The sequence below is a fragment of the Odocoileus virginianus genome, chromosome 20, assembly GCF_023699985.2.
Source record: "Odocoileus virginianus isolate 20LAN1187 ecotype Illinois chromosome 20, Ovbor_1.2, whole genome shotgun sequence".
Lineage (NCBI taxonomy): Eukaryota > Metazoa > Chordata > Mammalia > Artiodactyla > Cervidae > Odocoileus > Odocoileus virginianus.
This window is the reverse complement of record NC_069693.1, coordinates 37221147-37234918: the sequence shown is the minus strand read 5'-3', so window position 1 is coordinate 37234918 and position 13772 is coordinate 37221147. Positions and strand designations below refer to the sequence as shown.

The following is a 13772-nucleotide window of genomic DNA, read 5'->3' as shown; positions in this document are numbered from 1 at the left end:
TTTGCTTTCAAGTGTCTCACTGGTAAAGAATCCACCTGCCAAAGCGGAGGACGGGGGTTTGATCCCTGGGTTGGGAAGATCCTATGGAGGAGTAAATGGCAAACTACTCCAGTATTCTTGCCTGGGAAATCCCATGGACGGAGGAGCCTGGTGGGCTGCAAAGAGTTAGATGTGACTGAGTGACTGAGGATGAACACACATGGATCTGCAGGTCAAAGGAGGCTCTGCTCCAGGCTGAGCTTGGCCGGGGCATCTGATCTGGGGAACTTTGCTCCAGATGTCTCTTACCTTCCTCTTTGGAACAGTTGGCCAGCCTGGACTGTCCTTGTGGTAACGTCTGAAGAGCGAGAGATCAATCAGAAGCATGCAGGCACTTTCAAGCCCCTGCTTCAGGCACGGCTGCTAACATCCTGTTAGAATGAATACAGTGAGAGGTGACAAGTTGGGAGAATTCATGCAATCACCTGAACTTGGGTAAAGCTCTATGCCTCAATTTCTTTGTCTGTAACATGCAAGCTCAGTTTACCTGCTTTATTTTTTATTTATTTATTTATTTATTTTTTTCCATTTATTTTTATTAGTTGGAGGCTAATTACTTTACATCATTACAGTAGTTTTTGTCATACATTGAAATGATTTAGCCATACCTGCTTTAAAAGATCATTGAAAGAACCCAAACAAATGAACAGCATTAGTATGTTCTGAAAACTATAAAGAACTATGACAATGTAATTTACTATTGCTCTTATTACTTCATACTTACCTTTATGTCATAAACCTTTTATGATTTTTTTAGACCAAATTAGAGATTCTTTACAAACTTCAAATTTCTTTACGCTTATTCATCAGATATTCTTTCATTCATCAGAGATATCAAAGTGGAAAATGGAAATTACTTACACAGTCTATTAATTTTTGTTTCACTTGTAAAACAGGTCACTGCCCCAAGACCCTCATCCTACTTGAGGTTAGACAGAATCTCAGAGGTACTGCTCTCTGGTCCCTGTGGCAGCCAGCCAAGAGATTCTCCTGGGATTAAGGTAGAAAGAAAAAACATTTATAGGCTAGATAGCCTCGGGTTGGGTTATTTTTATAGCTAAAGGAAAGCAGGTTATGAGGGGTTAGTTGGTCATAAATAAATAAGCAAGGCTATACATTCACAAGGACAGAAGGGTGCAATAATAATAATAAAAACCCTCAGAAAGTCAAACAGATCTAGGTTTGAATCCTTGCTCTATCACTTAATAACTGGCTTATTTAGCTTCCTGGAGCTTCTCTTTCCTTTTTTGTAAATCGGGGACATAAGATCTAACTCACTGTGTTCTTGTGAGAACTAAATGAGCTATAAAACATGTTGAGTCTCTCCAAATAGATACAGTTGACCCTTGGAAAAATACGTGTTTGAACTGTGTAGGTTCACTTACACACAGATTTTTTTTTTTTCCACTAAATACATACTATGGTACCATATGATCCATGGTTGGCTGAATCCATGGAGGCAGAACCATGACATCTGTATTGGAGGCTAATTGCAATGTTATATGTGAATTTTTGACTATGGGAGGGTTGGTATCCCTAATCTCTGTGTTATTCAACATTCAACTGTAATTTCAATCAATACCCTTGCAGGATTTTATATTTCATTTGTATCTAAGAGAGGCAGCATCACCACGGGATACAGAAAGTACAGATTATTTGGTAAAAAGACTCATATGAATAGAGAAAAAATTGAATCATAACCTCACAGCATATACAAGAACATAAGCAAGAGATGAACTGGATGAATTAAAAACTGAGATGTGAGGAGTAAAACTTAAGAAATATAGTAAATAAATAAGATAAATGTATTTGTGACCTTGGAGTGGATAATGATTGTGTAGTCAAAATCCAAACAAACAAATGATATAGTGAAGGGGAAAAGACAGGAAACTAAAAAGATATGAATAGGTGTTTCCCAAAAAGGGAAAGAAGAACAGCTAACATATATACAAAGCTCATGTTCACTGACAGTGAAAGGCAAATTAGAACAAGCTTGCGATGGCACTTTTTACCTATCAAATTGGAAAAAAATCAGGCCATCGGACATATATACACTATCATGTGTAAAACAGATAGCTAGTGAGAAGTTGCTATATAGCACAGGGAACCCAGCCTGGCGTGCTGTGACAACCTAGAGGAGGGGATGAGAGGCGGAGGAGGCTCCAGAGGCAGGAGATGTACGTATGACTATGACTGATTTGAGTTGTTGTATGGCAGAAACCGACACAACATGATAAAGCAGTTATCCTCCAATTAAAAAAAAGTAGACAATCAGGTAATAATATTAAGCGATGGTGAGAGTGTTAGGAAATAGGAACTCACCCTCATGTCCTGCTGGTGGGGGGCTTACTGCTACAGGGATTTTGCAGAGGAATCTGGCAGTAGTTAGTGGGAGGAAAAATGCACAGATCCTAAGATCCTAAGACACCGTCTTCTGGGTGAGTACCCCAGAGACGTTCTCCAAAAGGTTCATAGGAAGACAAGGATATGGGCTGCTTTTTTTCAAAACTGGAGTATAATCACTTGACAACACTGTGTTAGTTTATGCTGCACAGTGAAGTGAATCAGCTATGCGTATACATATATCCTTTTCTCTTGAGCCTCCCTCCCACCCCACCCCTCAGGCTCCCCCTCTGTCATCACAGAGCGCTGAGCTGAGCCCCCCGTGTTATACGACTGCTTCCCACTAGCTGTGTGTTACACACATGGCAGTGTGTGTATGTCTGTGCCACTCTCCCAGCCCATCACACCTTCCCTTCCCACCCAGTGTCCACACATCCGTTCTCTACACCTGCCTCTCTATGCCTGCCCTGCAAATAGGCTCACCTGTACTAGTTTTCTAGATTTCACATCTATGAATCAATATACAATATTTGTTTTTCTCTTTCTGACGTACTTCACTCTGTGTGACAGAGTCTAGGACCATCCACATCACCACAGATGACTCAATTTCATTATTTTTTACACCTGAGTAATATTCCATTGTATATATTTACCACATCTTCTTTATCCATTCATCTGTTGTTGGACACTTAGGTTGCTTCCATGTCCTGGCTACTGTTAATGAACACTAGGTACATGTGTCTTTTTGAATTATGGTTTTTTCAGGGTATATGCCAGGCATTGATTGAACTGGCAGAACTGGAAATGCAGAGGGGTCCATCAGAGGCAGAATGGAGAAGTAAAATGGTCCACAGTCCTTTATCTGCAATTCTTAAGTACAAAAATCTCTGAAAATATGACTTTTTTCATAACTTTGGCACACACTTCTTTGGAAGCAGAAATTGACCTGAATGGACGGAAGGATAGGTTTCTTCCACTTGGTGTGATTATTCATACATTTAGATACAGAAATTAAATTAATGTGTTTGATTAAAGAGTGGTACCTAGGGCTTGCAAAATGAGATTGGGGATCCAACACCACCTAATGTTAACACACAGAACTATACAGAATGAGTCCCAGAAGACGCACCTATCAATGCACAGAGGCACGGATTAAGAGAGCCTCAGTGAAACTCACCAGCAAGGATGCATGTATGGGAAGTCAGAGATTTGAAGTGAGGCTAGGATGCAGAAGGGAAAAACTTTTTAAAAATGGGATATAGAATAGGATATAAAAAATAAAATAAAGGAACACCTGGCATAAACTGAAGGAAAAAATAAAATAAAATAAGGCCAATAGGTCATTGTGGACCAGCAGCTCAACTGGGAAGGGGGATTTCTATATCAGTTTCTAACTATATCATGCATTTCTTTTTTGGCAAAAGTCCCATTCCCCAACATGATAACTTACGAATTTTGTTTAACCCTCTGTCTGTCTCACAGGCTGGGCACTCAGAATTTGGGGCTTAAGAGGGAGTTTCAAAGGGAAGGTATATATGTATACCTATGGCTGATTCATATTGAGGCTTGACAGAAAACAATAAAATTCTGTAAAGCAATTATCCTTCAATAAATAAAATTTAAAAAGCTATACATTAAATGAAAGTCCACTGCAGCCAAACAGGACCACTTGGGGGGACTCTTGATACCAGGGCTGTGTTTTCTCACCATGGGCAGCACGTGTGAACTATAATTCAGCCAAAAGAGCACTGGGTTTAGAGTAGACTTGGCTTTATATGTGACCATGGGTAAGTCATTTTGCCTTTTCAAGCTTCAGGACTCTGTATCTGTTCCTTATCTTTCCTCTCCCCTGGGTAACCCCTGTAATGGAACCATTCTGGATTTCTTGCAGGTGGCCAAAACCACGCCCCCTGACATTTCTGTGATTTTCTATGTATTTTTCCAACTGAAGTGCTCACCACCCCTCATTTGCTCAGAGAAATCCAAAGTTACCTTTTGAATTAGTGCCAACCTGAAGAAGAACTAAAGAGCCTCTTGATGAAAGTGGAAGAGGAGAGTGAAAAAGTTGACTTAAAACTCAACATTCAGAAAACTAAGATCATGGCATCTGGTCCCATCACTTCATGGCAAATAGATGGGGAAACAATGGAAACAGTGACAGACTTTAATTTTTTGGGCTCCAAAATTACTGCAGATGGTGGCTTCAGTCATGAAATTAAAAGACACTTGCTCCTTGGAAGAGAAGTTATGACCAACCTAGATAGCATATTAAAAAGCAGGGACATTACTTTGTCAGCAAAGGCCCATCTAGTCAAAGCTATGGTTTTTCCCACGGTCATGTACGGATGTGAGAGGTGGACCATAAAGAAGGCTGAACATTGAAGAATTGATGCTTTTGAACTGTGGTGTTGAAGAAGACTCTTGAGTGTCCCTTGGACTGCAAGGAGACCCAACCAGTCAATCCCAAAGGACTGAATAGTCGTTGGAAGGACTGATGCTGAAGCTGAAGCTCCAATATTTTGGCCACCTGATGTGAAGAGCCAACTCACTGGAAAAGATCCTGATGCTGAGAAGACTGGACATAAATTTGAGCAAACTCCAAGAGAGAGTGAAGTACAGAGAAGCCTGGCATGCTGCAGTCCATGGGGTCACAGAGTCGGACACGACTTAGCAGCTGAACAGTAACAAAATGAATGTTTTTGTTAATAAGATAAGACATCTATAGCGCAGGAATGATACCTTACTCATCTCTATAATTCTGAGGTCTAGAACAGTATCTAACATGTGGTAGGTTCTCACTTTGGTGAACAAGGCAGACACATTCTTGCCTTCAGACAGTCTGAACCTAATGGGAGAAAATAGATTCTGAGTGGGCAGTTGTGAATGTGAAGAGCTTTTCAAAAGGGGAGAACAGGGAGCTTTTGGCAGGGGGGCACTTATAATTGTGGCAAAATGGGCCCCAACTACGAAGATCCCAGCTATTTACATATACATCTAAAATAACACCTCCCTTCCCCAAGTTCCTCCTTCCTTGATTCACCATAGACAATAGGGTTTTCATCTTCCAGGCCAAAACCCAACTCAAGGATATGATCATCCCAGCTTTTCAAGCTACATAGGTTGCAGGTAGAGAGTTCAGAGGAGAGAGGGAGCCAAGCAGGCCACACATGCCCTAGAGGGAGGAAGGGAGCCCCAAGTTGTATTCAAAATAGAAACACCCTGAACTTTCCTGACCCCACATCAGCCACCATTAGGCTCTTCCCAACACTTCCTATAGTTTCTTTCCAGTTCCCCGGAGGATACGCCATGTAACATAAAACAATAATACTAAATCTAAAGGTAAAAAGGAAAGACATCATTACCAGATTAATACATCGTGAAAAAATTCACATTTCTGATAGATACTTAACAGTGCATTGGTGATTAAATTAATTGCACGTGGCGAACAGAAAGATAGCTCTTTAATGCATGTTAAATATTAACAATTGAAGATAATAGGAATCTACATGTCTCTTCTTTACAGCTTCCTTTGTCAATGAAATGTACTCTTGTGTTGGAGAAAGAGAGAGTTTGGAATGTGCTGGTCTTAGCCGGTGAAGGCCAGCCCTGCCCCCCGCGCCTGCCCCACCAGAGCCACCAGCAATCAGCTTAATCGTAACTGACCGGAACCAAATGGATTCAGGCAGCCATGCTGACTACTGAGTTAAAAAGTTTTATATATCAAGAGTCTGAATGCCAACTAAATCAAAACCTTTCAAGGCAAATCAAAAGGCCGGCAGCCTTCTCCCTGCTTCTGCCAAAAGCTTTGTTTCGCCATTTCCTCCCCGGGCCGTCAGGAGGTGGTGGTGGCTTCTGTGGTTCAGTTCGGCCTCATCTGGGGGCATCCTTACATGCCCCCATTATCCTCAGAAAGTCAGCCCATCACCTTTACATGAAGAGCACCGGGGGGTGGCTTGTGGGGTAGGCGGGGAGCGAAGAGAAGCAAAACACACTGGTTGATTGCAAACCCAGCTATGATGTCAGCATGAATTAATGTTTCCCACAGGCATGCTAATCAGCTCCATGACATAATAACGGCTTCTATTACACCGGTGGGACTTCAAAGTTATTCCAAAGATAACATAACACAACACTTGAAGCCCCAGGAAACTTCCACCGCGCTTTTAGATGTTTTATAAAGTTACCAATCTTTTCATTGCTCGGGAAACACACACACACAAAGCTGAAAGGAAACAGAATATTGAATTTGGGATGAATCGGGGTGGAAAGTGATTTCATTACAAATTCCAAATGTTCAAAGAGATAGTGGCAATTAAAAAGCTGCAAGGGGTCGCCATTTAAAAGCAGCTCTGTGCAAACTTTTCTCAGGCAGGCAGATGGGCACAGTTCCTAATGTGGAAAAAAAAAATCTAAGTCTGAATGAAAGGTATTTGTTCAGATGAACAAATGAGGCCACAAAAAGTATGTAAGACAGGAGAGCACAGTTATCAAGGTTTGCATCTCGATTCTGACCTCTCTTAGATATTTGTCTCTGGACTATTGTTTAATATTCCTGAGACTCAACTGCTCCTGTATAAATGGAACTAATGATACTGACCTCATGGTAAAACTGGGAGGTCTAGATCAGGGAATGTATTCCAAGCACTATGTCAAAGTGGGCACCCAGTAAACCTTATTATTATTCTTATCAATAAACATTTGATGTTACTCACCACTGGCTTCCCAGGTGGCTTGATGGTAAAGAATCTGCCTGCCAATGCAGGAGATTCAAGTTTGATCCCTGGGTTGGGAAGGCCCCCTGGAGAAGGGAATGGCTATCCACTCCAATATTCTTGCCTGGAGAATCCCACGGACAGAGGAGCCTGGAGGGCTACAATCCGTGGGGTCACAAAGAGTCAGATACGACTAAGTGACTAACACTTCATGCACTTGAACACTGATATGTAATGACTACTACCAGTAACACAAATATCCAGCATTTACATAAGAACTCACACACATCACCTTTCAAAGCATTCACAAGCCAGTAAGTGAGGTACTATTGTGCCTAATGCACAGAGGATGCAATTGAGGCGCAGAGAGGCGTAAGTGATCTGCCTGAGATAATACCCACGAGATAGAATGGCTGGACTGCAAATCCATGCCATCTGGATCTGTTCTGTATTCTCAACCACCACTTTCTCTAGACATGTGCACACAAGAGGACACACACGTTCACTCACATGCAGACATACACTACGCTACACACACACACACACACACTTATGCACTGCCCAGAACACATCCTGCGGGTCTCTAATCTCCTACCGTGATGATGACCAACTCGATTTCTGCAGTTTGAAGCCTGTGTGTGAGGTCCGCATACTCCACTTACTCAGTGTGACCCTGGGTAAGTCACTTAGCCTTTCTGAGACTCAGTCCTCCAACTGTGCAGTGGGAATATTTACAGAACTCATGCCAGGATACCTGGGAAGAGCTCAGCATGGTGCCTGAACTTGTAAACATCTTGATAAATTCAGCCATCGTCTTCATTATAGTGTTCGTTGACTTCTCTGTGGTGTCTGACTCTTTGTGACCTCCATGGGCAGGCCTCTGTCCATGGGACTCTCCAGGCAAGAGTCCTGGAGTGATTGCCATTTTCTTCTCCAGGGGATCGTCCCAACCCAGGGATTGAACCTGGGTCTCCGGCATTGCAGGCAAATTCTTGATCATCTGAGCCACCAGGGGAGCCCCATCATTATTATAAACAACTATTATTATAATATATTTCTACCTCTCTCTGTCTCTTTTGTCTGTGTGTCCCTGTCTCTGTCTCTCTCTCACACACACGCAGTTCAGTGTCAATCACAAGAATATGTAGATGGAGCTTCCAGAAAGGGATGCACCAGGCACAGGTGTTTGGGCCAACAGGAATTCCCTCGGAGCATCTGAAAGTTACGGAAGGAGGAAGGAGGCAGGAAGAGAGGCTGCCGCTCTGCCTCCCGACCAGATGTCCCCTCCCCTCTCAGATCCTCTCTCGTCCAGTCTGGCAGCTGCCTACCCCCTTGGTGCGTGGGCAGTTCCTAGGGATCACTGGAGGGCAAGGTTTTCATGGCCCAGAGGTCCCCGGAGACATGGGGGTGGTCATGGGGGTTGCCATGCCACTTCTGAGGGCCCATCGACGCCTTGACATTTTCTTTTCTTTTCCAGTTTTTCTAGGTATTTTACTTAAAAATGCTTTAATGTATCTAACATTATTATTTTTATTGTTTATTTGTACAATATATCCTCATAGCTTGTTTATTTCATCCCTGATAGTTTGTACCTCTTAGTCCCCTGCTCCTACCATGTCCTCCCCCTTCCCTCTCCCCACTGGTGACCGCGAGTTGTGGTCCACCTCTGATGACCCGACATTGACAGATTCTTGCTAGATAAGGAGGCTTCTTGCTCCCGGCTGTCAGATCATCATGTTTATTTGAGGAGGAACCACAAGCACCCGGGTAGCTCAGCTGGCAAAGAATCCATCTGCAATGCAAGAGACCCTGATTTGATCCCTGGGTTGGGAAGGTCCCCTGGAGAAGGGCTTGGGCTTCCCTGGCGGCTCAGTTAAGATACACCTGCAATGCGGGACACCTGGGTTCAATCCCTGGGTTGGGAAGATCCCCTGGAGGAGGGCATGGCAACCCACTCCAGTATTCTTGCCTGGAGAAGCCCCATGGGCAGAAGAGCCGAGCGGGCTGCAGTCCACGTGGTTGCCAAGAGTCAGACGCGAGTGAGTGACTAGGCACAGCACATGGGCACCCAGCTTTCTGTCTTGATAAAATGTGCAGTTGAAAATGAAAGGGGCCTCATTGCCCATGTGTTTCTGTCACCATGCTCGGCACCATGTGCCAGCTGGAGTCCTGGACCTGAGGAAGAACATGAGGGATGAGAAATAAAGGAGAACGGAAACCAACTGAGAGGGTGTAGCGAAGAGGTGAGTAGAAATGACAAAGCAAAGTGATGAAAAAAAGATGGAGCTACTTCTAGGAGAAAAGGCCCTAAGTGTCTCGAACCATGGCTTTGGCTGTTATCCACTTAACTTTAGTTTATTAGATGCTATTCCTTTGAATGAAACCAAACATCAGCTATGATTTTGCCTCAGAATTTGCTGGTATCTTCAAGTGAAGAATCAGGACGGACCTGATTTTCTTTTTGCTTCTGGCAATTTCATAATGTATATGTGAAATATTCCCCTTGGTTCATTTCCTTTCTTCCAACTTTTAAGGTGGACGGAATTGGGGAGGAAAAAAGACTAATTAAAGAAATCAGCTCTTCTGACTTTGCTAAACTTAATGATAAATAGCTTTGCTGAAGCTGAACTGAATTTGGTACCTGATATATTCATGTGACAGATTATTAGCAAACACAGTGTCTAGCTGAGGACCCAGTGGTCACACAACCTGTCCTTGGGATGCTTAAGCTCTAGTGGAGGATAGAAATGCAAAACAGAGTGGTGAGTGTAGTACTAGACACATCTGGGGACACACTTGCTTGCCTTACTTCTGATCTCAGCCAAGACTGAGCCTGGTATGTTGCTACCAGCCTGAGCAACACACAGGTGCGTTTTCTGGATGACCCAGACAGGGCAGAAGCCCTGGAGAGCTTCGTCAGTCTGTGCAGCTGCACAGCTGGGAAGGGCAGGGAAACGAGCAACTCTTGGGGCAACCCTCAGCCAATGGCGACTGAGCCAGTGAATAAATGCCCCAGTTCCCCTCCTCCAGGCAGTTATACTGGAATCCATCCAGACACTTCCCAGGAGGACCCAGAGGAATTGAGCTCCCATTGTTGATAGTAGCATCCTCAGTGATGCCCCCTAACTTTTTCCTTCCTGGTTTCACTCTCCCAGCTTCCTCATCCCTGCACCCAGGGGTCACTTCCCAAATGCAGTACCTATACCCAAGTCTCTTTTTAAAATATTTATTTATTTATTTGGCTGCACTGGGTCTTAGTTGCGGCACACAGGATCATGGGTCTTTGTTGAAGCATGCAAACTCTTAGCTGCAGCATGTGGAATCTAGTTCCCTGACCAGGGATTGAACTCAGGCTGCCTGCACTGGAAGTGTGGAGTGTATTAGTCACTGGACCACCAGGGAAGTCCCTACACTCTAGTCTGTCTCAAGGGTTGCTTTCAGGGAGCTCAAGTCAAACAGAGTGATTCACGAGTTCACTTTAAGGGCATCAAACCTAGTCACAGGACATGGAAGAAGGCATCCTGGTGATGTGTAAATGGGAGACCAGGTGTTGGGTGCAGAGATGCAGGCAGAGGGGCCCACATTGAAAACACAGGTAGGAGCCAGAAAAAGCATGACATGCTTGTGGGGCTGCAGTTAGTTTAGACAGAAAGAGAGTTCACCCACATTGGATAAATTTGTTTCTGGAATCTGACGGAAGAATTCTTTTCTGTCCTTGATGGCAAACCCAAGAGCAAATAATCACATGAGCTATGGCAAATGATTGTTGTTTTAAATGAATTATATTTGTCTCATGTAAAAGATACACGAGAAAGCCTCTAGTATGGCAGATGGGGGACTTTGGATTGCTGGGACAGAGAAAGCAAGTGACAACCATAGCACACCAGGGAGAACCTCTCTGAGCCTCAGTTTCTTCATCTGTAAAATGAGCCCATGTCTCAAGCAGAACTGAGTAACTGGTCCCCATAATGTACTCACAATAGAGAGTACAACCAATCCAGTCTGGAAGAAGAAATACATTTGGCCAAGATCTTTTTGGACTAAAACAACAGATGACCTCCATCCAGCCATCTTTCCTAAACCCATTCATAAATAGCTTCCAACAAGGAAGAGATTCTGATTTAACACCGTGGGGCCAGGAAGGGGCATGGGGGCAAAAGGCAGAGGGGTTGGAAGCATAATTGTACATTTTGACATTAAGTGAATTACATGGAAATTATATGCAAATCATTATGTAAATGTGGCATATGTTGTTTTCGAGTTAACAGCTTGGACACTTTTAATAATTACAGCAGTTTTCAGGGTGAATTAAGAGCCCCAATAAACTATATTTAGGATCCCCTTCAAGTGAACAGGATTTAATGGTCTTTGTTTTTCATTTTAAGTGGCTCAGATTAAGAAAGAAACTTGAAATTCTCTCTCTCTTAGTCCTATAAAGGCCACTATATATTATACAATATTCTTCTGATGACAGTGACTATCTATGACAATTAATAAGCACATTAATGCCAAAAGCCTTTGAAAATATGGACTTCTCAAGAGAGCATTGCTTTATCTTATTTTATCCTTTTATATCTGGTGAACAGATGTAAAAGATTAAAATGAAATATCCTCCTCTCTATTGCATTATCCTTCCATGATTTAAGAAAAAGAAACCATCACATCACATCACGTCACAATCATGAGATGTCCTGCCAAGGAAGCCAGTTTCTTCAGAGAGTGCAGTTGCCTGCAACATCTCTCACTTAAGTCTTCACCTAAAAAAGAGATTATCAGATTTGCTCATCTCTCTTCCTCACTCTTGCAAAATCTCCTTAAAATGTTTATTTTCTCCGAAACCTCAGCCATGGCCCAAGCAGGGTAGGTATAACTATGAAGAGGGGGCTTTCAATTTCCTTGGCAGATCTCTATCTCTAGGAATATTCTGGACTAGATAACCTGAAGAGTCTCTGATTACAAAGTCTCTAGAACTACTGGATGACATATAATGAACATCCTTTTAAGTGCAGCAAAACTGAACTTGCAAAAAGAAAAAAAAAAAAATCAGGGGGAATTCCCAAAGTCTTAAAACAAAAATGGACTAGAAGTCTTGAGGGTTATATGTGAAATGATACTGTAGCTGCCCCCAGGTAGGGTTCATAGTCACCAGTCTAGGCAAAATAGGAGCTTGGTCTTTTACACCATATAGGGATGGGAGTCAAGGCTTTATGTAGACATCAGGCCAGGACACTCAAAAAGCTGCATCCTCTGTTACAGGATGGACTAGGCCATCTTTTCAGCAAAAAGAGACAAAGCAGTTTGATCGTCTAAACTCAGCCCTGGGTGGGAAAAGACATTCAATGTCTCCCATGAGTGCGCGTGTGCTCCGTCACTAAGTTGTGTCTGGCTCCTTGTGACCTCATCAATTGTAGCCCACCAGGCTCCTCTGTCCATGGGATACCCCAGGCAAGAATACTGGAGTGGGTTGCCATTTCCTTCCTCAGGGGATCTTCCCAACCCATGGACTGAACCCACATCTCCTGCATTACAGGCTGATTCTTTCCCACTGAGCCACCTGGGAAGCCCCATCTCCCAGTAGAATTCACAATGACAAGACATTTCTCACCTCTGGTTTGGGGTTCCCTGGAATCTATAAGTTCAGTAGTTTTGGCCTGGAAATCTCTCCAGGGTCAGCTGGCAGGTATAAACAAGCACACTAGAAGAATATATACTCCTAAACCAACTCCTACAAGACTCCCTCCCATAAAGCTCCACTAATGATGAGGTCACAATGAAAAATTACAAAACATGGGAAAGGAAAATCAACCCCCTGCGTACCCAAAAAGTTGGGCCTCAAAGTTTCTCCTCTAGCAGTAAGGGAGAAACAGGCTGATGGCCTCAAAAAAAGACCATCTCTGCACCACCTGGCTATACAGACCCTGCTGACTGTTTTGCTTTCCCCATGAATGTGATTTCTGGTGGAGGACCTTGCGCAATCTCCACACAAGGAGTCAGGTTAGAAGCAGAGAAGAGGAGAAATTTAGGTTTTTGTGGATGGGAAGATGACTAGGAAGCCCATATCTCCAAACTCTCCACTCCTGGGTAACTGCCCTCTTGGAAGCTCTACTTTCTACCCAATGCAGCACTCAAGAACTGGAAATGTTGCCCCTTCTACAGTTTTCAACCTACTGGTCGGTCCTAGAGGGATGAACTTATATTGATAGAATATTAAGCAGCATGAAGGGTATTTTGGACAGGACTCCCTGAAGGAAATGAGGTCTCAGAAGTAGCTCACCTACTACACAAAGAAAAGACAAAGTTGGGGAAACACAGGTTGCTGGGGCACCTGAGTGCTGTGAGTAACTGATCCTGTTCATTTCCATTCCCTACTGAAATGCCTTCAGTGGATTCCAACTCCACTGTAAAATAAGCACCATCTCTTTGGCCTATCTTTTAGGTTCTAAATGATTTTGCTTTAATCTATGCTTCCAGTCCCATTTCCCAGTGCTCAAAGCAAAATGGATAGTAGCTGTTTCCCAAACTCAGATTGCACTTCTCCACTCTCTCTCTCTGCTCCTGTCTCCCCACACAATATCCATATAATCAGTGGCTACTTATTCCTCAAATAAGTAAGAGCCTAACTCAAATGCCTCTTCCTCAAGTGAAAGTGAAAGTCGCTAAGTTGTGTCCGACTCTTTG

General features: G+C 43.2%; 1 long non-coding RNA gene across 1 annotated transcript; it reads right to left on the bottom strand.

Moving 5' to 3' along the window:
• Positions 1–293: 293 nt before the first annotated feature.
• Positions 294–12835, bottom strand: LOC110133571 (uncharacterized). The gene is made up of 3 exons (XR_002312802.2): positions 12700–12835; positions 901–1029; positions 294–410 (listed from the first exon to the last, which is right to left on the bottom strand). It is a non-coding gene; the product is annotated as an uncharacterized lncRNA (long non-coding RNA).
• Between the last annotated feature and the right edge of the window lie 937 nt (positions 12836–13772).